The sequence below is a fragment of the Podarcis tiliguerta genome (assembly GCF_965153285.1).
Source record: "Podarcis tiliguerta genome assembly, chromosome: 17".
Lineage (NCBI taxonomy): Eukaryota > Metazoa > Chordata > Lepidosauria > Squamata > Lacertidae > Podarcis > Podarcis tiliguerta.
Genome location: NC_139550.1, coordinates 29,232,199 through 29,256,204, shown reverse-complemented (window position 1 = coordinate 29,256,204; position 24,006 = coordinate 29,232,199). Strand labels below are relative to the sequence as shown.

The window sequence follows — 24,006 nt, the reverse complement described above, 5'->3', positions numbered from 1 at the left end:
TCAACAGCAGCCCAGTACGTCACTCACTTAAATCCAGCGTTTGTTCTAGGGCTGTTATTGCAGAAGAGCCAAATTGTTCAAAGCACAGTGTGCTTATTTTGCTGGAGGGCAATTAAAGCAGGGAATAAATAGGTCTTGGCCAAACTCCACAAAGTAGAAGATAATTCCTCCAGGGATCTAAAGAAAGGAATTCCAAAGGCTCTGTTACATTTTAACCAACTTTCTTCCCCCAGACAACATTGCCTATTCCAGTCTGGGCAGCTGATGTTACTGTGTGATGATGACCTCAAAGACACAAAATCTTCATCAACATGCCCCCAAGACTCATCTGAGTCAGACTTTGCTTGAGAGGATAAGCCCTTTGTCCTGGTTAGGTGCACAGCTGTGGTGATTTTTTATTTATGACACACTTAAAATTTCTGGGCCTTGTTAAAAATAACAAAGGCCCCGCTTGCAAATATACAATATAAAAACAAAAACACACACATCCAGAAGGTGATATCCTTTTAAAGGAGTTTCTGTATAATTATTCTGCCTTTATTCTGAGTTACTGAAAAATTATGGGGTTGAAATGTTCACCTCACATCTGAAATGAGCAGCATGTGCCCCTGAGGTTCATATTTCCATGACAGGAAACAACTGATTTTAATTGAAGCCCAAAATGTCAGCAGAGTTTCACGCCTCAGGCCAGGATCCCGTTTCCCAGGATCCTACTGCAGGGTTGAGAGTTATGATGTTTTGCTTTCCATTTTTATTTTTTATTGAAAGTATTTCAACTGAACAAAATAAAAGAATGAAAAGAAAAGAAAAAAGATACATTATACCACTATATATGCAAACAACTACAATTTCCTATATGCTTGTGTAGTATATAGGTATATAAATGTTATTATTATCCAAATACATATATGGTTATTTATAACCGACTATATTTTTTATAAATGTGTTCCAAATATCATTATGCTTATCCATACAAAGTCTACAACTGCTCTACCTTACCAAGCTGGGCAAACTGTAAATGACTGAACTGAAAACTGCTCCAAATGTCAGAGTATTTCCCCCAGAACCCAAAGACTTTGGTATCTAGGATGCTGCCATAGGAATAACTGGTTGCTGCTCAGCATTTTTGTATCGCCGGAAAAACTGCTACTAAAATATCCCTTCCTTTTCTCCCTCTCCCCTTTTTATGAAGATTACCCGCTCTGGAATCCCACAGCTCATTCTCCCCTGGTTTCGTCGCTGGCCCAAATAGGACTTGTTTAGCCAGCTAGCCCTGGTGATCATCTAATGTTTATTGGATGGATTTCTCCCCCTCCCGAATTGATTTTTGAATTCTGAATTTTATACTGTATTTTATGCTGTTTTTTGTTGCATCAATTAAGTGATTTGAATTTGTTGTTAGCTGCCCTGAGCCCAGTTCCCTGAACCGGGAAAGACGGGGTATAAATAAAATAATAATAATAATAATAATAATAATAATAATAATATCATCTTACTACACTGGAAACTCTGACTGTCTTTTTTGATAGCATCCTTGGCAAATGTACCACAAACTGCTCCAAATGTCAAACGCGTACACTCTGACAACAGTGTCTTAATCCAGGGGTGCGGTAAAGAGAAGCCATGTTAAACCTCCCTGTGTGTGTGTTGTGTACATACAAGTCCTTTCTACATTGTGTATTCTAGTGTGACTCTGTTTTAACTTTGATCCTCTCTCCACTGAATTATTCTATGTGTCAGACAACCCTAGCCTCTCTCAATATGATTATTTCTGTGGGTGGGTGTGTAGTGACATGCTATTGTTGGATTGTGTCCAAAACTGCTCCAAGTTTTTGAGTACAACTCCTGCTCTGTCCTGGAACCCAAAGACTGGTACAGTATCCAGGGAGCTGTCTTGTTCTGCATTGTTTATATTCAAATGAATTATGGTGATCATTGTCTTTAAATGACTTCCATACACACTATTGAGAAATGTAGATACTGTCCCCAAATGTCAAAAATGAAACGTGTTACTGTATCTTGGGGTGACAGTGAACTCCATCAACCAGCTTTTCTAGATATTCTGGACTACAACGGAATATCATGGGAGTTGTAAAGAGCCCAATAAACTCTCTTTTCCTCTGGGCCAGACATACTCCATTAAGTACAATGAGGCTGCTCCCTCAGGCAGATGATTTTGGTTCTTTGAATTGTTGCCCACATTAAGTTGTGAATGTTATTTGGATTTTTATGCCTGTGGCATTAAAATATATGTGACTTACCCCTGGATGTAGGAGAAAACATGAGAAGTTCCTTGGTAAAAAATATACACACACCCTTAAAAAAAAAAATCTCATTTGGGTTTAAAGCAATAAAGTGCATCTTTAGAAATGTTAACTGCGGCCAGTTTACATTTAGGAATACTTACAGATGGCACCTTGAGCCATAACCAAAGAAAGTTTAGGAAATCCTGAAATAGAAAAGTTTGTGGATTTCAAATTGCGAGAAATGAAATGGATTGCAGTTTAAATTATTTAATTTCCATATGTTTGGGAGGTCTAAACAGAAATTGCATTTTGCAAAGGGTAATTAAAAGTAAAGGTACCCCTGACCGTTAGGTCCAGTCGCGGACGACTCTGGGGTTATGGTGCTCATCTTGCTTTACTGGCTGAGGGAGCTGGCATACAGATTCCGGGTCATGTGGCCAGCATGACTAAGCCACTTCTGGCGAACCAGAGCAGCGCATAGAAACGCCTTTTACCTTCCTGATGGAGCGGTACTTATTTATCTACTTGCACTTTGACGTGCTTTCGAACTGATAGGTGGGCAGGAGCTGGGACCGAGCAACGGGAGCTCACCCCATTGCAGGGATTCGAACCGCCAACCTTCTGATCGGCAAGTCCTAGGCTCTGTGGTTTAGACCACAGCGCATTACGGTGCCTCAAATATATAGTCAAACCCCAGTTGTCGAACGTTATCCATTACAGAAACCCGTTTGGCTTCCGAAATGTTCGACAACTGAGGTGTGGCTTCCGATTCGTTGCAGGAACTTCTTGCACTCAAGTGGAAGCTGCGCCAGACGTTTGGCTTCCAGAAAATGTTAAAAAAAACCAGAGCATTTACTTTCGGGTTTTTGGTGTTCGGGAGCTGAAACATTCCAAAACGGAGGTGTTCAGGAGCCAAGGTTTGACTGTAATAAATGCATCTCTGTTCCTAAGATTTGACTTGGAAGAGATTAAGAAGGCTAAAACTGATGGGAAGGATTATTTCTACAACCAGATTCCTTTCTAAGCAGATTATTTTCTGCACTGGAGAATGGCTCCTCTGAATCTGCATCCATGGTGTTTCCTTCCCACCGCTGTAGAGTTTATGACTCACCTGAGTAATTTGCTACAGAAAGTTCCGAGAGCAGTTCTAAATATCATTATCACCAAACCTTTTATTGGCATCACACACAAACATCCTGTCTCCATTACCAAAGTTATATGTTTATTCGACCAAATGAAACCAGGAAAGGCTGTCGGCCCTGATGCCGTTCCATCTGAATTGATCAAAGCTAAGTCAGAGTGGCGCTGTGGGTTAAACCACAGAGCCTAGGACTTACTGATCAGAAGGTCGGCGGTTCAAATCCCCGCGATGGGGTGAGCTCCTGTTGCTCGGTCCCTGCTAAGCAGAGGCTTGACAACCATATGTCAGGAGTGCTCTGATGGTGTTTCCTGCTTGGCAGGGGGTTGGACTCGATGGCCCTTGTGGTCTCTTCCAACTCTATGATTCTATGGTTCTATGCTCCTGCCAACCTAGCAGTTCGAAAGCACGTCAAAGTGCAAGTAGACAAATAGGTACCGCTCCGGCAGGAAGGTAAACTGCGTATCCGTGCGCTGCTCTGTTTTGCCAGAAGCAGCTTAGTCATGCTGGCCACATGACCCGGAAGCTGTATGCTGGCTCCCTCGGCCAATAAAGCGAGATGAGCGCCGCAACCCCAGAGTCGGTCACGACTGGACCTAATGGTCAGGGGTCCCTTTACCTTTAAGTCAGAGTGGTGGGCTCCAATACTAGCGGAATTGTTCACTATGGTAGATAGATTTGGTATTATGCCTAACTCATGGCATCAATCTATAATTATCCCAATCTTTAAAAAGGGTGATAAATAGCTGTCGTCCAACTATCGGCCATTAAGTCTATTGCGTGGCGAGTTCCCGCCTCCCACCAGTAGAAATAAAGACACAGGACACCAATGTTTAGGTTAAAGGGCTAAAATTGGCCACAACTTTGTTGGTTACAGGTGATGAGCGGTATAGGCTTAGGCATTGGTCCTAATCGACTATCCGCCTTCAGTCTGTCTGCCTGAAGGCCGGGAAGGGTTAACACCAGCAGGGGGAGCCCTGCTGATGCACATCAACTAGGCACTCCCCCAGGGGTCACTGCTTGGGGGTGTGCCTTGGGTCCTGGCCTCCATAGGCTTCGGACGCCCCCCCCAACCGGAGTCTTTACCAGACTACCCTTCACTATCTGGGGGAGGTAATGGCGCTCCTCCCCCCTATTCACCTACATAACAATACCCCTACCAATGCCTAACTGCCAAACCGAGGAAGTTGTGGCGATTTGCTATGAGGTAGGCGAAAAAATCAAGTGTCTGGTGCCAATTTGCCAAGTGGAAAAATTCCTACCCAGGCCACTTAACGGCGACCAACCGAGGTCCATAACAAGGTCCAAGGAGAAACCTTGAAGGGTGGGTGGGTGGTAAATTCACCCAGCTGAGCGGCGTCCAAAGAGGAAGCTCCTCTGCCACGCCTGCCTTAAATGCGGCAAGCCACACACCCTGAGCTAGCCAATTGGCTGGCCAGGGGGATGACGCAGCAGAGGATTCCCCTGATCGCGCGGGGCTGGGAGCCAGCCTCCGTGCGGGTGTTGGGGGCATGAAGGCTACAACACCACCTCCTCCCGAGATCGGAAGTGGCTTTATCAAACATTGGGAAATTGTAAACATCTGTTAAATAAACTAACTACTTGGCTTAACTCTGGACATCATAGGTCCACAGCAGGCAAGGTTTAGGCCAGGGAAATCCACTTTACGCAATTGCATGGTGTTATCCCATTTAGCTGCTAAGTACATGCGGCTCCACAAAGAACGTCTCTTTGTGGCCTTCCTAGATATTATGGCTGCTTTTGACACTGTTGACAGGAGGCTGTCATGGACCAAACTGGAGACAATGGGCCTAGAACCCAGATTACTTTACTTGATCAAAAAGCTTTAGTTCTAAATATTCTAGAGGCAGCCTGCGCTACAGATGCGGTGTGGAGAGTTCAGAGAGCAAATGCATCATCTTTGAGTCTATATCCTCCTACAAGTGTCATGGAGTGAACTATAGAGGATTGCTTAAATCAGTTGTACATAAATAAAGCAAGAACAGGCATGTGAAGAACCTCTGCAGAAATCTGCCTTTAACAAGAACGAATGGATTCTTGCCCAGTGTTGCATCAGAACTGACCCGTGAGTGAGTCACAGACAGACTTTAATAGCCTTCCAGTAACGGCCTATTGACATCTAGATGCGACCAGAGATAAATGAATAGTTGGAAGTACCTTTTCTTATTGACCATGCAAACACTTTTGTTGCAACCATTTCACTCCTGGCAAAATATGTTCTGTTCCTATTGTTCTTGCTATCTGTTTGTCTCAAGAGACAGTTGACTGTGCCTCTGGGGATGAAGTCAAACTGCTGCATTAATAGCACCAAAAGTGACCTCCTGGGCAGTGTATATGGAGGTGCTGGGATGCCCAGATGACAAGACCCCCTCTCTCACCCTCACTGATGTGGTCCAAAGGAAAGCAGAGCAATACATTTGGCACCAGCTTGGAGGCAGGAGTTGCCAGAAGTAGGCATACAAGGCGCCTTCCAATTGTCTTAGGGACTCCACTCTTGACATAGGAGTCAACTCCTAGGGGCCCAGGGACCCAATAAAATATTTGATGGGCCCACGTCCCCCCAAAGCCATTGCCATTCAAATGGTTTGTGTGTACCATGCCTTGTGATCGATTATGTGGGAGACAGCTTACCTGCGGCCCTCCCCATATTTTATTCAAGTTGGCACTCCAACTTTTAATTTGTGTAGAATCATAGAATCATAGAGTTGGAAGAGACCACAAGGGCCATTGAGTCCAACCCCCTAACAAGCAGGAAACACCATCAGAGCACTCCTGACATATGGTTGTCAAGCCTCTGCTTAAAGACCTCCAAAGAAGGAGACTCCACCACACTCCTTGGCAGCAAATTCCACTGTCGAACAGCTCTTACTGTCAGGAAGTTCTTCCTAATGTTTAGGTGAAATCTTTCTTGTAGTTTGGATCCATTGCTCCGTGTCCGCTTCTTTGGAGCAGCAGAAAACAACCCTAGAGTTCAGTCCCTAGCCTTTTCCCAAATATCCTGCAAGGTAGCGGAGGTTTAGGATCAGAGCATTCCTTCTCCTAGATGGGCTACCTTCCCAGGTTGACAAGCCCCATCTGCTTTTTTGATGGCTGGAATCACTAGTGGTCTCATCTGCTCAATCCACAGAATCCCGTCTCTGCATGTAGGGAAAGTCTCTAACTCACCAAGAGTCTGAGACCCATTGATTACCCTCACCTGGTTTAGCCAGCCAGTCAAATCCATTCCTGGGATGTGGCCCCTGTTGAATGCTGACAGCTTCTAGGATGCACAGGTGAGAGCTGAGTGCAAGATGGGGACAAAGGTGGACAGACTATTTCAGAAGGAGCATGACATGCCCCCCACCAGAGGTACTACCTCTCCCCTAGCGACCCATACATCCATTTGTTTTTACAGGAGTTGACATATTAACAGTAACCTTCAACATCAGTAATGATTACAGCATACATGCTGCTGCTGTTATGTAAATGAGCTGTTTTTAAAAATAGAAATACCTAGATTGTGTGTTCAGCAACAACTAGTGGAAATGGGCAGGCTGCATTTTTTTCATCTGGACACAATGGATGGAAACAAAATGGAAGGGTTGTGGTGAAGGATAGCACCAAGAAAAATGTAGCAACATGCACTTTAAAAAACCCCCAACAAGCACACAATTTTTATTTATGTATTCATTAAAATGTATATACCACTTCAGTGTGTGTGTGTGTGTGTGTGTGTGTGTGTTGGATTTTCTCCCCGTAATGAATCAGCCACAGATTGATAAAATCTACATTTAGCTGGGGTGTGTGAGAGAGCTGCCACTTGGGTGAAGAGGACATCATAAGGACACCACACACACAAATGAAGACACAAGCTTCTTCAAATCTACATTAAACTCCGGTGTGGATGAGCCCTCTGTCATCCCAGGTTTCCTTTTCAGATGCGAGTTGGAGCAAATTGGCGGTTTGTGTTTCAGAAACAATTATTACAACAGTCACGATGACTGTTACATTATTCCTGACCACTGTAATTTACATGCATTTGTTAACATCTATTTTGATGAGATACAAGAGGCAGTTAATAAATGTTTTAAAAGGTCATTCAGAGGACTCGCCAAGCAAGTCTTCCTATAAATACTGAAATTACTTCTGAGTTAACATGCAGTGAAATCGTCAAAGAACAGACAAGGAGGCAGAACTCTCCAGTGAAGTCAAAGGGAATCTGACCAAACCTGAATCAGCACGTGATTGGATTCAGCACGTGATCGGATACAGGCCTCTCCCCACTTATGTGAGGGTTATGTTCTGGGCCCCTGCGCACATAAGTGAAATTGCGTAAACTGGGGAGGGGGGCACCCTCTAAACACCTTTAAACACCCCCCCTTGCTGCTTTCTCTCCAATCCAGACCAAAAATATAATATCCAAAAGTATCCACAACTAGAATTGAAGCGCTGGGGCCAGCTGGAGACTGGAGGACATGCAGGAAAGTGGCTGCTGCTGCTGCGCTACCTCACACCTCAGCTGTTAGGTGGGGAGGCTGAGCAGCATCTACAAAGCTCTGCTGCATCTCCAGTCTCTTCGGGGCTTCCTTCACCCTCACTGATGTTCTCTTCAGGCTCCAGGGAGGGTCCTTTCATCAGCCACAAGGACTCTCCAGCTCCTTCCTGCCATTTCCGGGTTTGGATGGATGGTTGGATTTCCCAGTGCCACACATATATGTGGCTGCATGTGAGTTGATCGTCTGTATAGATCACTCAGTATTTAAATTGCCCTTTGAGCCTGGACTGGAAGAGGGAAATAGCTACTGCACACTACGTATTGCAGAATTAAAATTAAGCACATTGAACACTCTTTGTCTCATGCCCAAATATTTGCTAATTTATCATCAGTGTTGTTGCTGCTGCTGTTGTTTTTATCCCACCCTTTTTGCAAGGCAGCTTTCACAAATTAAAATAACACAGATAAAATACTAAAAGCTAAAAACACATAAAATATAACAGTCAAGGAGTATTTGAAGTCCAGTAGAACTAAAGCAATACACACACACACCCACACACACACACACACCAGCCAGCTCCAAAAAGCCTGCTGGAACAAGGAAGCCTTCATCTGCTGGTAGGACAACAAGGAGGGAGACACTGTAGCCTAGAAAATAGGGATTTTCCCAGATGTCCCGGGGAATTTCCAAAAGGCGGCGCTTTGTCCTGGATCTTAGGCAAGTCAATTGAAAAATAGTGTTTGTTGGCGTTTCTGTAAAAAACAAAAACAAAACAAAACTCTATTTTTTGTGTGTGGCTTCCTTAAAAGCTCACTTTCAGGGGGTCTTTCCTGGTTTCTACTTTTTGAAATATGGCAGCCCCAATTGTGCCTGGAAACAGACTGGTAGCCGGTGGAGTTCTTGTAACAAGGGAGTCATGTACACTCTATAACTAGCCCTGGTCAACAATCTGCCTGTAGCTTTTTGGGCCAGCTGAAGTTTTCAAACACTTTTCAAAGGCAGCTTTATGATTATCATCTGCAGATTTTGCATGCTGAAAGGTACATTTTGTAGCTTCTGTTATTGTGAGGATACCTGCAGTTATGAGCTATTATCTTACAAACTGCAGTTTTTATTCAGACCAGTTGTGCAGATATGGACAAATATCATGTGGAATGACTTTTTTATCTGCAAGGAAACTCATAGTTGTGGGTTACAAACAACTTTTATTCTAATATATTTTTGCACTGATTATGTTGCTAGGTTGATACTCTAAATTGCATTCCACAAAAGGTGTGTCTGGGAACTGGGTAATTCTTGAATTTCAAAACAATATATACCTGCACGTCATACTGCTGCTTGTGCCCTTCAAACTTGCTCTGCAGGCTACTGAATGCAAAGACACCTATTGCCTTGTTCATTCTTCTCTGAAATGTCAGCAGTTCTTGCCTACTTACTTTAGACAGAGTTAAGTGTTCTCAGCAGATTCATTAGGCCAGCTTAGCATGTAATCATTTCCAGGGATGCATAATGGTTTGCCCTTGTCCAGCATTTGCTACATAGAATTAGAGAGCATGAAGGTCCTGTGATAAATTTATTCTTGGACCACAAAAAATAAGATTTTTCTTTCTGCCCACAGAAGTAAGTACGGTCAAACCTCGGCTCCTGAACACCTCTGTTTTGGAACGTTTCAGCTCCTGAATGCTGAAAACCGAGGAGGAAATGCTCCGTTTTTCAAATGTTTTTCGGAAGCCAAACGTCCAACGCGGCTTCCGCTTGAGTGCAGGAAGCTCCTGCTACCAATCGGAAGTGGCGCCTCAGTTGTCGAACGTTTCGGAAGCCAAAATGCAGGGTAATACACTTGTTCCTTTAAAAGTAAAGCTATCAATACCACCACCTCCTCCTTCTTTTTGGCAATACAGTGGCACCTCGGGTTAAGTATTTAATTCGTTCCGGAGGTCCGTTCTTAACCTGAAACTGTTCTTAACCTGAAGCACCACTTTAGCTAATGGGGCCTCCTGCTGCTGCTGCCCTGCCGGAGCACGATTTCTGTTCTCATCCTGAAGCAAAGTTCTTAACCTGAAGCACTATTTCTGGGTTAGCGGAGTCTGTATGCTGAAGCGTATGTAACCTGAGGTACCACTGTACCTTCTTCTAACTGTGTATGCAAGCATTCTTCCTATTCCCACCATTGCTTATCCAAGTCAGAGCTACTGAGAGATGGTGGAGGAAGAGTATAAGCCAAAACTGCAAAGTGTCATGAACTGGCAGGACTGCAGTGTCAGGCGTCAGAGGATCCAACCCTCAGGGTAGTTTGCCAGGAATAGATAAGACAAGGAAATAATATTATTAATAATAATTTATTTATACCCCGCCCATCTGGTTGGATTTCCCCAGCCACTCTTGGTGGCTCCCAACAGAATTAATGATAATAATAATAATTAAAAAATGATAAAACATCAGACGTTAAAAACTTCCCTAAACAGGGCTGCCTTCAGATGTCTTCCAAAAGTCAGGTAGTTGTTTATTTCCTTTTCATTTGATGGGAGGGCATCCCACAGGGCGGGTGCCACTACCGAAAAGACCCTCTGCCTGGTTCCCTGTAACCTCACTTCTCGCAGGGAGGGAACTGCCAGAAGGCCCTCAGAGCTGGACCTCAGTGTCCGGGCTGAATGATGGGGGTGGAGACACTCCTTCAGGTATACTGGGCTGAGGCTGACATGCAGGGAGGAGGAAGAAGATCCCAGCAAGGTGTAGCCATGAGTGGGGCACACCGGGGCAGACTAGGGGTGAAGAAGGAGAGGTTGGGGCAGAAAGTCTTCACAGGATGATGGAGGATAGGGAGGAAATGGAGGTCAGTGCCCAGGAACCAGAGCAGCAGGACCCATCGCCAGAAGGGCCGCTGTCTCCCTGAACACGATGGGCTCTGAGGGGTAAGGAACAGCAGGAGGAACGCTCTAGGAGGCTGAGTAGGCAAGGGCCCACAAAGGCATGTCAATGTGACACCTGCAGGCCTCGCATTAGTCTGGTCCACCCTGTGCTGGGCCCAGGGGTAACCCGTAAAATGCAGTCCAGGACTGGTCCAGAATCCGAAGGTTCCACTGGGAGTCAGTTAGACAGGGCCAAGGCAGGACACAAGGCAGGAAACCAGGCAAGGACAGGCACAGGATCTAGCATTCAGCAATGTTGCTCCCGCAACCTGGGGCGGGTCCAACAGCCTTTTATCTTTGTCGGGGTAGCGGCCAGTCTCACCTCCCTGTTTCACCCAAAGGTGAGCACTCCTCCTGCGAGTACTCAGGTCTCTCCTTCTCTCAGACCTTAGTCTCTGCAGCTCGGGAGATGTCAGTGGGCTACTAGACCCAGGGGCTGCCTCAGCATCCCTTAACCAAACCAGTAGTGGAGCAGCTGTAAGTGATGGCCCAGCTGAAGGCAACGAGGTAATCCCTGCATCTGGAGCCAGGGCAGGCTCAGGCCCCTGACTCGGCCCAGCTGGTGTTTGCTGCAGGGAAACCTGTACAGACTGGGACTCTTCAGGATCAGGCCCCAGACTGGGTTCAGATGATGCCTCAGGCAAAGGATCCAGTGCAGACTGAGGCTTCTCGAGTCCAAGCCTGAGTCCCAGGCCATCACACCCACCCACACCTCTTTCAGACACATCCATGGGGTGTAGAAGCTCTGGGCTGGAAGATGAGAAATGAATCTGGGGGAGGAGAGCATTTCTGCACTTCCTGATCACTAAGTAGCATGGAAGTAAGCCAGAGGAGTTGTTCAGGGAAGACAAGAAGAAGATCCTTTGCCTCCACCAAGAGCAGATAGCAGCCTTTCTTCTGCTGCAACACACACAAGCTGTCCATAGTTTGCTTTTTCTCCTCCTATGGTGTGCAAAAATAAACACAAATAGCTTAAGAGTTGTAAAATAGATACATGTTTATTATAGAAAGAAATTCACACTATCCCCTGTTCCACGCTCTCTCTCATGTGGCGAATACAATTTGCTCATACTAAGAACCACTCCTTTCTCCTGCCTCCTTGTGAAAGATGTGAAGAGAACAGCTCTGAGCATGCGCCAAACAGCCCCTGGACAAACCCAAAAGCCAGTTAATGTTAGACATGTTAGCTGGGTTGAGATAATAAAAATGAGAGGGAAGCTGCACATCAAGGTAAAATGAAAATTGGCTTTTTTCTGCTTGGAGACAGATGGGTGGGACCTCCTGGCCATAGATATACTTTGGATTGAGACTGGCTGAGTGGTGCAGAGAACTGATTGGCCAGAGAATGGAAGATTGACAGGAAAGTATCCAGAGTGCTCTCTACATCAAAATGGGTGATGGAAGGATGTGTGAGAATAGAAAAAAAATGTGGCTTTGAGATTTTGCAGGGTACTTATTTTTTAAAAAATGCAGGCCATTTCACTTGGTAGAGCTGAGCACCACTGGATCATAACAGAAGCCAAGTCATGTTTATAGTAATGGGTCCATGCCCAAGATGACATTTCAAAATATTTAAAAGCCGTAAGGAAGTGGAAGCTGAACTCTAAATCAACTCACAGTACTGCAAAAGCACAGAATTTTTGAAAAACCGAAGACATATTGTGAGAGAGCAAATTGTGCAATTGTCTCTAGGCCGCAGGCATGTTTGCAATGAGAGATTTCATATTTATATTTTCTGAGTTTTGGGATTGCTCCATCCCTAGTACACCTGTGGAGGTGACCTGCCCTTCACCAGCCTGCTGTGACCAGTTTGCAAAGCATTTTGAAGATAAAATCAGTCACTTCCGATCCAACTTGCACATGGCTGTTGTAGCAGTTCCTGAAGAGCAGGAGTGGGGAATCTTTGGCCTCCAGAGGTTGATGAACTAAAATTCCAACCAACCCTAGACACCATGCCCAATGACCATGGATGATGGGAGTTGTAGTTCAGCAAGGTTTGGAGGGCAAAAGGTTCCTCACACCTGCTGCAGATGTCCCTGAATCTTCTGCTCATCTGGTTAGTTTGGATTCTTTCCAATAGTACCTCCCAGGGAGGCAGCCAAATGGACTGGAAACTCAAATCCATGTGACCCTTACCAAATATTAGAGAGGTTTTGTTTATTGCTTAGAGTAATGATTAACTCTTCTTTTATAGATGTCTTTGACCTTAATTCCAATACCCAAATCAAACAAAAGCAACCGTATAATTGGCCTGGGCTGATGTGATTAAGCACAGGCCAGGTTTGAATGTTCCATGTTGAGGAATAGCGATCCAATGGACACAGATATTCTAACTTAGCCTTTACTAAGAAAGATTAACCAGAGTCATCCCTCTCTAGTTTCAGACAGGGTTTTGGGTTGGAGAATGTTTTTGTGGTCCTGATCAATTTTCTGTATCTAGAGGTTGGCAGAAAGTATGTGACCTGTGTTGTAACACCTTGAAAGAGAATTTTATGAAGATGATTTATAGATGGTACCTAATGCCAAGTAAATTAGCAAAAATGTATAAATCAGATTCAGGTACGTGTTGGAAGTCTCAAGAAATGGAGGGTATGTTTTATCATATGTGGTGTAAATTAGTGAAGGATTTCTGGAAGATGATATATAATGAAATGAAGAAAATGTTTTAAAATACTTTTATTAAAAGACCAGAACCCTTCTTATTAGGAATATTAGGTATAGATGTCCCCACAGATCAAAAAATCTATTTCCCTACGCAACCACGGCAGCCTGAGTGGTTTATGCTCAAAAATGGTGGGAGAAAATGACACCAACAAAAGAGGAGTGGCAGGTGAAATTGATGGAATATATGGAATTAGCAAATCTAAATAATAGAATAAGAGACCAGTCTTTAAGGAAGAATGGAAAAGTTTGCAGAATATCTGAAGAATTATGTTAAACAAGTTAAAATGTTAGCAGAGTTGGAGTAAATCTAACAGTTTCAAGTGCTGAAGAAAATAAAACATATGGAATAAATAGAATATGCAGTTGAAATGGAGAAATAAACGGAACCATGGAAGGGGGGAGGGAAGTCGATCATTATGAATGTATGGTTATATTGATTGAAATGCGAAAAGTATCCTTTTTTTATTTTTTAAGAAAGTGTGTGACCTGCTCATGATTCGTTTAACCTCTCAGCAGCTTTTGATATAATTGGTCATCAGATTCTTATGGGGCAGTTGGACAGGTTGGGAGTAAAGGGTACTGCTTTGCAGTTATTCCACCCCTTTCTGATTAAACTTGGTAGTACTGGGTGAGTTCTGCTTACTCTGTAGAACCTGACCTGGGCAGAGTGCAAGATTCAGTTTTGTTACCCCAGAGCTTAAAATGCAGCCCGTTAAGGAAGATCATCTGACATTTGGGTGTGTAGTGTCATCAGTATACTGAATCTTTTTCATCTGTTCCAAGTGCTGCAATCGGTTTCTTGTGCCAGTGTTTGGGCTCAGCTGTGGGCTAAGTGAGGCACATGAACTCAAGGTGGTGTGTTTGGCTCTTCTAGATGGAGTCATAGTTCTCCTAAAAGAGCTGACTCACAGTTTGGGTGTGTTCCTAGATTGCCTTTTGGCTGAATCACCGGTAGAAGGAAATTTTGTCATTTGTTACTGGCCATTTGCAACCTATCTTTTCAGAGATGGATGCCGTCTGTACCTAGTGACTTGCTCATTTTCAATTTCTCAGTAGCAACTTGAATTTGTCTCTTGTCTAGGGTTGGAGGAGAAATTTGATCTTCTTTGCATTTTAAGAAGAAGTCACCTAATTCACACTTCTCAAAGGTATCCTTTGAATTTTGCACTTCTCTGAATTTTGTGGTGCAGTTCTCCAGTCAAACAATATGAACAAATACTGCATATGTTCTGGGGACATGTGATTAAAAATGTATACACTGGTGAAAATAACATACAAAAATGTCTACTAAGGGAAACTGCTTGCAAAAATGTGTTAATAGGTACAAAAATGTGTTGGCTAGGAGGAATTTGCATTAGAAATCCCGATGAATATTCATGAGAACAAAGTGAAGATTACCGTATTTTTCGCTCTATAAGACGCACCAGACCACAAGACGCACCTAGTTTTTGGAGGAGGAAAACAAGAAAAAAAATATTCTGAATCTTAGAAGCCAGAACAGCAAGAGGGATCGCTGTGCAGTGAAAGCAGCAATCCCTCTTGCTGTTCTGGCTTCTGGGATAGCTGTACAGCCTGCATTCGCTCCATAAGACGCACACACATTCCCCCTTACTTTTTAGGAGGGAAAAAGTGAGTCTTATAGAGCAAAAAATACGGTATTTTAGAAGTCCATAGAACTGTAAAACTGCAGTATTCTAACCTCATTGAACTCAACAGCATTTGCTTCTGAGCAGGCATGTACAGGATTGCATTATTAATTTGCCTACATCTATCTCAATGCAAGGGAGCAATGAGATAAAACAAAACAAAAATTAAATGGCATGAAGATGATTAAGAGGGAGAGACCTGAAATGCAAAATTTCCACATTTCATTTTCTTCTGACTTAAATGTTTACAATAAGCACCTAGTAATAATTTTGGGATAACAAAATTTTTAATGGCCACCCAACATTTATAAACCAGGGCAAAGGTAAAGGTAAAGGGACCCCTGACCATTAGGTCCAGTCATGACCAACTCTGGGGTTGCGGCGCTCATCTCGCTTTATTGGCCGAGGGAGCCGGCGTACAGCTTCTGGGTCATGTGGCCAGCAGGACTAAGTCGCATCTGGTGAACCAGAGCAGTGCCTGGAAACTCTGTTTACCTTCCTGCCGAAGCGGTACCTATTTATCTACTTGCACTTTGACGTGCTTTCAAACTGCTAGGTTGGCAGGAGCAGGGACCGAGCAATTGATGCCTAAATCAGAAATAAACCTCACTGAGTTCGAAAGGACTTACCCCCAAGTAAATCTTATTGGAGGTCTTATTTTATAGATCATAAGGTAGAGAATCACCTCATGATGAGAATTATGAATGAAGGACTTTAAGAAAGTGATGCCTCTCAGTGCGATGACTAGGAGGCAGCCAAAACGGGGGGAAAGTCAGCCCTGGGCATGGGTGGAACAAATGTTTGTGAAATCTCCCTCTCTTTCTGCCATCTCTCCCCACTCGTAGAACAGGAAGCAGATTAAGACTCTGTACACACTGCAAGCTTAAAATACACAGAGGTTGTTCTTTTTCTCAATTCAGATCGAAGCCAGTTTGAGGACTAATGGGTCCAAGTACAGTATTCCCTAAAAAAACAGCAGTATAGATTTGGATTCTGGTTAACTTCATTTGCACACCATTTCTCAAACCAGCACTGGGACTGCACGTGATGCAAAGTAAACAGGAGTGTGTACACAGCCAAAAGGGACGTTTTAGTTGGTGGCAATGTGCCACGGCAGATAGGTTTTGGACGGCTGTCTTTAAAGAAACAATCTGTCAGATGATAGTTGTACATTATCCTCTCTCAGCCATGTTTGGGATTACAGATGAGTTGAGTGAACAATTGTGTTATAAAGAACTGCTTGTTTGCAAGTCGCTTTGGGTTGCCTTGGGCAAGATAAAGTGACTGAGAACTTTAGTAAATAATAAATAGTCAGAATTAATGTTTCTTCTGGTGCCAGCTCACCTAGAAATGGCCCAGCATTGGCACTCCGCTACAGGAGTCTTGATATGCTAAAGTTTGGTCTGTTGCTGTGGCTGAAAAGTTAACTTGTCAAGTACAGTGGTACCTCAGGTTAAGTACTTAATTCGTTTTGGAGGTCCATTCTTAACCTGAAACTGTTCTTAACCTGAAGCACCACTTTAGCTAATGGGGCCTCCTGCTGCCGCCGCGCCGCCAGAGCACAATTTCTGTTCTCATCCTGAAGCAAAGTTCTTATCCTGAGGTAATATTTCTGGGTTAGCGGAGTCTGTAACCTGAAGCGTATGCAACCTGAAGCGTATGTAACCCGAGGTACCACTGTAGAAGCAAATCACATCAAATCCTTTGACTTTCTATGTTGAATGGCATTTATTTTTTTTTCATATACGTACTACAAAGACAAAACAAGGAGGCTCCCTTATGGAAACCTGAGAAGAGATCTACTGGATTATGGACAGGAGTTATTACTGTGCCTCACATATGCCTATGCAAATACCCAGTTGTCCATTGTAATTCTCTAAACAAAGTGACTAATGAGCTGCTTTTGCATTGGTTCATGGTTATTTGTTGTCACATGTTTGTTACAATTTGTGATTCTTTTTTTTAAAGCGCTAGTGTTGTACATGTAGATGGAACATTCTTTCACCTTTTTGACTCTGGGTGTGGCTTATCCCTGTACTGTACACTTTTTTGATTTATTTAACAAGTTTAAATGCCACTTAATCAGAAAAACCTAATTGCAGTTTACAGAAAAACAATCTCATTGTGACATAATAAAGCCTTAACATTACATGTCTGACTATAAATCACATGTATTGCTAATTATTACTTGTAGATGTTAATAACTCCCGTTGATAATAGGATGGCTGATTTATGCTTTGAAACACCACCATCCGGGGGGGGGAGTTATAAATTTGTTTACATTGTTTCCTCCTCAACAAAAACATCATAAAAAGGACCAGGTGAGTGAATCAGAGGGAAGCCTCCAGCAACACAGTCTACTCACTGGCCCCTCCCCCAGGTTGCCACGGATTGGCCAGAATTCACGGATTGGCAGGAACCCAGCCAATGGCTGGGACAAAATGGCGGGGCTCCATGCCAGGTCACAACCGCTGCCCACCCTTGTACCGGGTAAGCGTCCATTTCCTCTTCAATAAAAACATCATAAAAAGGATATTGTGGCAAGTTGCTGTCATTTTTGGAACAGTTCAGAAATCAACCTGCTTCCATGTAGGAATTGATGTATATTTCTTCTTGGTAGAGGACTGGAAAACTTTATTTTGGCTTGAGGTTCCGCAGGTTTTAGATGCTCTTTTCTATGCAACTTTGGAGAGTTTCAAAGTACAGTACCTGACTCCTTTTGTCGTGGATACACATTTCAGATTCAGTGGTAGATTTGAAAGCAGCTACAAGTTTGAATAAACACTGAACTTATGACTTATTTAAAAGGCAGGTTAAGACTTGATCCTCAAGAAAAGATTCTGGTGGTGTTCTTTGACATGCCCTTTTCAATGTGTTTGTGGGAGGCGGGGGTTATTGCTTTGTTTTGCTTTTGCTCTTTTTATGTATTTTGTGTTTGTATTTTGTATTTTGATGCTGTGAACTGCCCTGAGATCTCTGGATGAAGGTAAATGGATGGATGGATGGGTGAATAGACCCCACCTCCTAGACATGCTTTAGGAACCAGAGCTTCCAGTAATTCTGAAGCAGAGCTGCTGTCTATGGCCTGGGCAGGCCGGGTCGTCCTCTTATATACCTGCTGGGATTGACAAAGCTGCCTCTGATTGGTTATCATTTAACACTCACAGGAAATAATTAGCATCACACGTCATGTGCATGGAAGGTGCCGAACCAATTAACCAACCAGAAGGACTACTGTTAATAGCACCAGTTTTCCTATACTGTAACTTGATATTGCTGAATATGGACAGGCCTATGGCAGCCCACAAGGCAAACACTTACGAAAACCTTCCAAATTTAATTCCTTTGTATTCTGTAGAGAAAACAGTTTTGACATTTAGATACATTTCCAATTTCTTTTAGGTGTGGGGTGGTGAGACTAAAGGGTGCATCTCAAATGTGTGTGGTGGGGCTGGCAGCCTGCTAAGTACCGTTGGTCTGAACATGATGCTTCAAAACCAATTTGGCTCTTTTTGTGTCTTATCCATACTTGCTTCTTTTTGCCCGTGAACCTAAATGAAGAAGTCATGATTTTTGCACATGTTGTAATGGACACCATCTCCCATCCTTCAGCTGGCATGATGCTGAATCCACGTTGGAATGCATTCCCCTCAAAAAAATTTGCAACGCAGTCAAGTTGTTCTGTGCTTTGATTATGCAGTCTTGCAAGTTCCATAACAAAGAAAGTAAAGGTGTTCAGAACATGGAGCTTGTGCCATGAAGAATCTAGTGATACCTCACTGTCTTATTCTTCTTTGGCGATCACTTGTAGCTGTGTAAGATTGTCTTACATGAACACGGTCTTAACATTGAGTCAGTAAGCGACTGTGGAGGCCAATTCTGGATCCACACGTCCTTCCACAGTGGGGACATAGGTTTCTGGGCAGGAGTTCATCATGGTGAGGGTTTGCCAAACATGTCTTCCTCTTAGCACATTTCTGCTTTTTGTCCTGAGTTTGAGCGTCTTCAAATTCCATGACACCTTTGGTAAAGGCTCTTCTCCAGCTGGAGCACTCACAGGCCAGTGTTTCCCAGTTGTTGGTGTTTATACCACATTTTTAAAGATTTGCCTTGAGTCTTTAAACTTCTTTTGTTGACCACCAGCATTACACTTTCCATTTTTAAGTTTGGAATAGATCATAGCTGTCAACGTTTTCCCCCTTTTAAGGGAAATTCCCTTATTCCGAATAGGATTCCTCACAAGAAAAGGGAAAAGTTGACAGCTATGGAATAGAGTAGTTGCTTTTGAAGACGATAATCGGGCATCCGAACAACACGACCAGTCCAACGAAGTTGATGTTGAAGAACCATTGCTTCAACACTGGTGATCTTTGCTTCTTCCAGTACACTGGCATTAGTTTGCTTGTCTTCCCAAGTGATGTGTACAATTTTTTGGAGACACTGTTGATGGAATCTTTTGAGGAGTTGGAGATGGCGTTTATAAGTGGTCCATGTTTCACAAGCATACTGTAAGGTTGGTAATACAACAGCTTTGTAAGCAAGCATTTTGGTTTCCCTGCAAATGTCTACCCTGCTGTCCAAGGCACAAAACCCCTGCAGGAATGACTGGGTCTCAACCACACCCTAGTGCCTTTCCCTTTTCAGATCTTTTCCATCCCAAACGTTGTGCAATGGTTTTGGCACAGTGTTGTTCCTTTGTTGCTAGGGAGGGGCAGGCAGGCAGGCAGGCATCCCTTTCCCACGCCCTAGAATGATCTGGCTTCAGAAGGCCTCAGGATAGGACCGTGAGGCGAAGCTAGCAGGGAAGTTGATGAGCCAGCAGCCTCTGTCCTCTCTTTCCGCTCAGTAAACAGGAAGGCCTCTATCTCAGGGTGCACAAATATAAAGGATACTGCTGCCAAGGGTGTATGAGGTACCGTATTTTTCGCTCTGTAAGACGCACCAGACCACAAGATGCACCTAGTTGTCGGAGGTGGAAAACAAGAAAAAAAAAATATTCTGAATCTCAGAAACCAGAACAGCAAGAGGTGAAAGCAGCAATCCCTCTTGCTGTTCTGGCTTCTGGGACAGTTGCGCAGCCTGCATTCGCTCCATAAGACGCACACACATTTCTCCTTACTTTTTAGGAGGGAAAAAGAGAGTCTTATAGAGCAAAAAATACAATAGTCAGTTGGGGGTGGGCAAAGAGGGGTAGGACCAAAGAGTGTTGTGGAGGGTGGGAGAGAATTGAGCTGCCAATTGGAGGAGACTGCCCTAAATTGCTGACATGCCCATGCAGATGTCATGCTACTGGTACTCTTCCTCACTGCTTCAAATCTTTTCTGGTGTTGGAGGTTGAACTCTGAATTTTGTTAAAGGACCACTGCTATAGCTCAAGGAACTCATGATCCTGTGGGGTCTGCTTGTTGGTTACAGTAAAGCAAGAAGCTGCAACCAGGTGTATAAAAAGCAATGCAGCTCGTAAGCCTGATCTTTAGTTTGTTGCAACAAGGTTTCTACGACTAAAATAACATCAGAAGAAGAAGCCCCAAGGAAAGGATGCAACTTCTTTAAAAGCTGTCCCCCCACTCCCTGATCCCACCTCTAAAAGTGTAATACAAACTTCACAACGTGTCACAGAAAGAGGTGGTGTTTTATGGAAATGTGAATCCTTCACAGGTCACCTGGTGTGTGTGTGTTTGTCTATATCTATATCTATATATCAGGTTTATACATTTCGATAATTTTAAAGTCATTTTAACATTTCAAAACCTGACTTCCTTCCCCCTCTTTCTGCGGTTCCTTAAATTTATTTTTAATATTTTCGGCATATCCAAATTAACTCAATTTGTTCATTTATTAATCTAAATATATACTGTTATGAAACTGCAGGTTACAGTGGTACCTCGAGTTACATACGCTTCAGGTTACAGACTCCGCCAACCCAGAAATAGTACCTCAGGTTAAGAACTTTGCTTCAGGATGAGAACAGAAATCGTGCTCCAGCAGCGCGTCAGCAGCAGGAGGCCCATTAGCTAAAGTGGTGCTTCAGGTTAAGAACAGTTTCAGGTTAAGAACGGACCTCCGGAACAAATTAAGTACTTAACACGAGGTACCACTGTATTACAATAATCCTGTCAATGTTCTTATCTGTTTACAATTTGTTTGCAAATATTCAATAAACCATTTCCATTCTTTTATAAAAAGTTTGTTATCTTGATTTCTTATTTTTCTGGTAAGTTTCGCCATTGATAGGTCACCTGTCAATCAAGATATCTGAAACTTGACAGGCCAGCTGTCAATCAAGATATCTGGCGAGTCTCCACTCATATTTCACCTTTCAGGCGTACATTAACATTTGCTTTCACATTCAATCACAGTCATTGTCATACGCTATTCACCTTATCTGTGTCAAACATTTCTTTATTTGTGCATTGATAGCTGCCCTTTTCTCCTAATAACAGTTCTGATAGCCTGTTTGGCAACTTCCCAAGACCGGATTCTGCCCACGTTATCCTGCGCCTTGGAGATCGTGGCAGTTCATGGTTTGGTCTGATCCCTGGAACCCCTTTGGTTTAGGTAGTGATCTTCGGCTTGACTTTTATTTACAATTAAACCCATGTTCATACAGTTTCCAGAGTTCCTTCATGTTTTTCCTGAGCTTTCATTCATAAAATTGGCCAAGATTAATAACTAGTACTAAACTTATTTCACGCACACGGTTTGACAGGCAGGTCTCTGCACTGGCGGAGGAAGAGGGGGCACCACAATCCTGGTGGGGTGCCATTGTGGCTGTCCCCCTGCGCGGGGCGCCACTCCCCCACATGTGACACGCCACGCCCCTGAGACACATGCGATGCCCCCTGGGATGCGCGCCAGCCACGCCCCCGCCTGCTCTCCGCCCCCGGTGCCAGAGCATGAAGCTCTGCCACTGGGTCTCTGTAGTTCTCCATTGATTTTAATAATAATAATAATAATAATAATAATAATAATAATAATAATAATAATTTTATTTATACCCCACCCTCGCCAGCCAGAGCTGGGCTCAGGAATGGGATAAATATATAATGTACTTGAAAGACCACTGTAAATACTCGAAATCTTTGGCAGGCTTTAAATAACTCTTGCAATGACACATAGACTTTGGATACAATGGAGGATGATAAACTAGACAGATTTATAATATGCAGTTTAAAAAGTTAGTTAAAGAATCCACAGAGGGGAGTAGGGGAGTCTTGAGATTCAAAAGAATATTGAGTAAAGTTTGATAATACTATTTGTGTGAAGGAATTTGTAAAAATCAAATGACAATTATTTTTTTAAATCATAGACACCACAATAAAACCTACTATTCTTCTGGTGGTAATAATTCTTATGCTTAAATAAGGAGGAAGAACCACCAATAAGAGGAAGGGAAAAGGTTAAAGGGAACAATTTATATCAAAGTTCAGTCAGGTCTGGGGGAGAAGGTTCCCCCCCTAGCGGATAGTTAAGAGAACAGCAACAAACCGGTGTAATTTTAAGAGAACAGGAAAGGGGTCCAAGCACTGTGCCCCATGCCAGGAGCAGGGCCAAAAGTGCAGCCCTACGCTTTGAAAATTGTAATATACATGGAACTCTGGTTTTGTTAGATACCAAGAGAAACAAAGCTGAATATTGCATCATTTTCCCGTCTCAAATCATCCTTCCAATTCCCCGGCACAGCAGAGAAGAGATAAGTCACCGAGGGCATCATTAGGAAATTGGCACTTTTCAAATAAGTGATTTCTGAGGGACACCTGAACTTATAATTGCATTTATCATTTTTAATTCCCTTCTGTTGTTCTCTTAGACAAACAAGACCCTTGGGGGATGGTTATTTTCTTCTGCTAAAATATGAACTTCAGGGACAGTTAGAGAGCTTGTTGCTATTAGATTCTTTTTAAAAATATACCAGTTTCATAGCAGAAATAAGAAATAAGAGGAGTGGTCCTTTTGTGGATCAGTAACTGGTTAAGTAAGAGGAAGCAGAGGGTAGGAATAAGTGGACAGTAAGACCAAGTTTAGATTCATTAAGCATAATTTTGAGGTACCAGAGGAGGTTTTCTGCCTGTTGGTCATCACTAATTACCCAGAATTTGCCATTATCTTGCACTAGCAATTTGCAGGATCCACTGATAAGGATCCCGATGGTTTTGAAAGCCAGAGTGTATTGACTGAAAGCTTTGTGGCAGGAAAGGATCCGTGGATAGAGAACCTCGAATATTTCTATTAAATCCAACCCACATTTCAGTTCATGGAAATGGAGCAATGCTTTGAAGATAGCTTCTTTAGCTTGATATCTCTAGAATCAGATGACTATGTCCCTAGGGCGGTCTGATGTGTGAGGTCCTCATACTCAACCAGCTACAAATCCACCTGACAGATACCTCATCCACCCACATTCTACCTGTTTCTCCACAAGAATATAAATGGGGGACAGAAGCCTTACTGAAATCAAGATACACTACATTCATAGCATTCTCCTGATCCACCATGCTTCTAACTCTATCAAAAAGTTAAATGGGATTCGTCTGGCATGAAACCCATGCTGGGTCTTAGTAATCACAGAATCTTTTCTATGTGCTCACAGACAAATGATTTTATTATCTGTTCTAAGACCTTTCCTGGTATCGATGTCAAGCTCACAGGTCAGTAGTTACCTGGGTCTTCTCCCCCACCATGTTTTGAAGATCGGGACAACATTTGCCTGCCTAAAGTGCACGGGGACCTCATCTGTTCTTCAATAATTCTCAAAGATTATAGATTATAGATATACAGAGGCTCTGAAATTAAATCTTTTAGTACCTTCGGGAGGAGCTCATCAGGCCCTGTAATTTTGAATGAGGTGTTCCACCTTTTCTCTGTCACTCAATAGCATTTCTCCATCATCTCCATACAGAGGACGTC

General features: G+C 43.3%; 1 long non-coding RNA gene across 2 annotated transcripts in view; it reads right to left on the bottom strand.

Moving 5' to 3' along the window:
• Nucleotides 1-8,557: 8,557 nt before the first annotated feature.
• The window catches only part of LOC310667948, a 73,487-nt gene continuing 58,038 nt past the window's right edge, over nucleotides 8,558-24,006 (bottom strand). For both annotated transcript variants that reach the window (XR_014506464.1, XR_014506467.1), the window contains exon 3: nucleotides 8,558-8,632. This is a non-coding gene — a long non-coding RNA (uncharacterized lncRNA). The remainder of the gene's footprint in view (nucleotides 8,633-24,006) is intronic.